Genomic DNA, 3,045 nt, shown 5'->3' on the forward strand with positions numbered 1-3,045 from the left:
CATTACTGCTTTGTTATTGTTAGGAATTCTTTAAAGGAAAACCACCCAAAGCATCTTGATAGTGCAAAACTGCAGAATAATGGAAAGCTAATTTTCTCCTTTTCTCTTGACACGGCAAAACAATTGCCTGACCATGTATGTCCCTCTTTCAACTTTCTGGGAACCGGGGAAGAAATATGTAAAGAATTTCACCCACAAATCATCAACCAGAAACATGATTTCATCAGTCTACCAGAAGTGTCTGAAAAACAAGTTTGCAAGCACATACAAATGACCATGGAGCCATGCCCGTCCCGGAATCCCGGTCTTCTTTTTGGAATTCAAACAACCACGTCCCAGCTGAGGCCTTGAAGGGAGACATTCCTGCAGTACTTTTCCTAGGCGCAGGACTCCTGGATGCGGCAGGACCCAGCAGGACAGTGACTCGGCCCAAGCTGCTGAGAAGGCACAGCGGGAGGATCTGAGTCTCCCTTCGTAGGGGCACAGAACTGAAACGCCTGCTTCTTTAGCCAAAGAAAGGGACCAGGAGGATGGAGACAAGCAAGATGCCGTGAGGGAAAAACAAAACAAGAGTTTGTACTTAACTCGATTAGCATTTCAATTGCCCCACGGGAAGTACCTGGCAGAGACTAAACCCTGGAAAGCTTAGGCAGTGTGGCACCTCTTTTCTCCTGTTGTGCCAAGCTTTATCCCTCAGAGACCGAAGCAACTGGTGAAACAGGCACGCAGAGAGTTGCTGACTTCTTTAAATGACAGAGATGACACAGCTGAGGGATGGAGGAGGGTGCAGTGCTGTACTCTGCTACATTGTGTGTCCCGGAGATTCTCAAACAGGGAGGAAGGAGTCCATGAATACAGATTACCCAGCCTTCCGGGCCTCTATTGTGATTCAGGCCTTGTAGAGTGGGGCCCTCGAATCTGTAAACACTCGCACAAGGTTAGGGGTCAGGCAGAGCCAACACCAATGGGGAATCACACTGCAACTCCAGCCCCATAGTTAACTGCACCAGTCAAAGACAGGGGACTTGCAAATGAGGAGGTTGCATCTTCCTGTGTTCCATCAATCAAATATCAATCGTATTCTTAGTTGCTTTTGCTTTCATCATTTCTAATGAAATCCTAACTTTAGAGATCTTTCAGAGTCTTCCAGTTCCTGTTTATAGTGATGAGCTACACACATCTGGGGGCCTGGGACAGACAGGCTCCAACCTCAGGCCTGTGCTTGCTCACTTCCTTCAGTTTGCTTGTGTAATCCTCACAGTAACCCTTGCCCATCGCCACTATTATTCCCATTTTAAAGATAGGGAAATGGAGGCTTTGAGCAGTAAAATGTTTCAGTAATTAAAAGAAAAAAAAACAAAACAAAAAACAGCAGCTCATACTGGATGGCCCACTATCAAGAGCTGATTCGGTTGCTTGGTTACCTGGTTGGTTGGTTATTTGGGGAAATGTATTATTCATGAGATGTGAGCGCATTCAAATCTCTGGCCTGGTATGATCTTCATGCCGATGGAGCTGGCCGTGGCTTCAGGCCAGGGCAGACACGTGCAGGGACAGTCCCCAGGCATACTTCAAGAATCAACTCCAGGAGAGGCTCCTGCACAGCTCCCTGTGCCAGCAGCCCTCTCAGGGTCCAGGGCCCACCCTGCCAGGGCACAGAGAGCTCTGAGGGATGCCTGGGGATAGCAGGTGCTGAGCCAGCTGAGAGAAGCGGGGGGCCTCCCCGGAGGTGCAGCTGGAGGCAGGCAGTGGGGTGAAGACTAGGGAATGTATTTCAGGCTATGGGAGGGGTAGAATTCCAAAGAAGCAACAGGGTACCACAACGGTTTGGATGTCAACACATCATTTCACAGGGGTAAGGCTGAACGGGCGCAGAAGGGACGGCATGAAAGGCAGAAGGTAGCAGCCTGATAACTCTCCAGGCTAGACCCCGGCCCAGCGACCACAGGGACCATGAAAGCAGCGACAGCCCAGGAGAACACTCCACGGCTCGGGCCAGAAGGCCAAGGCTCTCCCGGGTGAGGCCAACTTCTTCAGCCCCTCAGCTTATTTGTTCTGTAAGGGAGGAAATCCGCCTCCTGGGTCATTGTGCAAATGAGATGAGATCATGTCCATCTGCACGCGGTCCCTGCTCAGGCCGTGGTGCTCATGGCTTGGATGGCTGCCTGGTGGCAAGCTGGAGGTAAGTGGGGAAAGAGTGGAAGGTAAGGCTGTGGGTGGTGCCGCGGTGGGGCAGTGCAGGTGAAGGTCGCTCTCCTGTGCCAGGCAGGCCCTGAATGCGGAAGCAAAGGCAGCGAGTTTGGTTCCTTTTTATTTCTCTAATATTTACTTGTATGTTCATCTACTTGAGTGAGAGAGAGAGAGATAGAGAGATCTTCCATCCACTGGTTCACTGCTCAAATGCCCATAGCAGCCAGGGCTGGGTCAGGCCCAGGCGAGGAGCCTAGCCCTCCATCCGGGTCTTCCACATGGTGCCAGGGGCACTTGAAGCATCACCTGCTACCTTCTGGGACTCAGCAGCAGGGCAGCTGGGTAGGGAGTGGAGTAGCTGGGTTTTGAACTGACATTCCATCCCAAGGATTGGTTTAACACAACACGCACGCCAGAATTTCAGCTTCTGAACAATCGGAGATATAGGTTAAGAGCAGGATGGGAAGTGCGGGTCACAGCTGAAGCTCTGTGAATGGACTCTCAGGCAACACTAGCCCACAACAAACATGGAGGAAAAATTGAAGCAGCCATCAAAGTACTAGTCCCAGTTTATCAGAAACAGCCCGCCAGCAACGGATAGACAAATGAATGAACATGCCCGGGGGCCAGCCCCTCGCCGGGTACTGCCCTGCAGTCTGCAAGCGGAACAAGCTGAACCAGTTGGGGAATGCTCACGTTGTCCTGAGGGACACAGCCAGTAAACAAACCTGAGGCCTGCCAAGGGGACCTGGGAAGCTGTGCAGTTGGTGGCCAGAGATGGGGAGTGCCTGGGGTGCCCACACCAGCTCCTGGAGCCACAGGACGCCACCCCAACAGGGGAGCTGAAATCTGAGC

The sequence above is a fragment of the Ochotona princeps genome, chromosome 10, assembly GCF_030435755.1.
Source record: "Ochotona princeps isolate mOchPri1 chromosome 10, mOchPri1.hap1, whole genome shotgun sequence".
NCBI lineage: Eukaryota > Metazoa > Chordata > Mammalia > Lagomorpha > Ochotonidae > Ochotona > Ochotona princeps.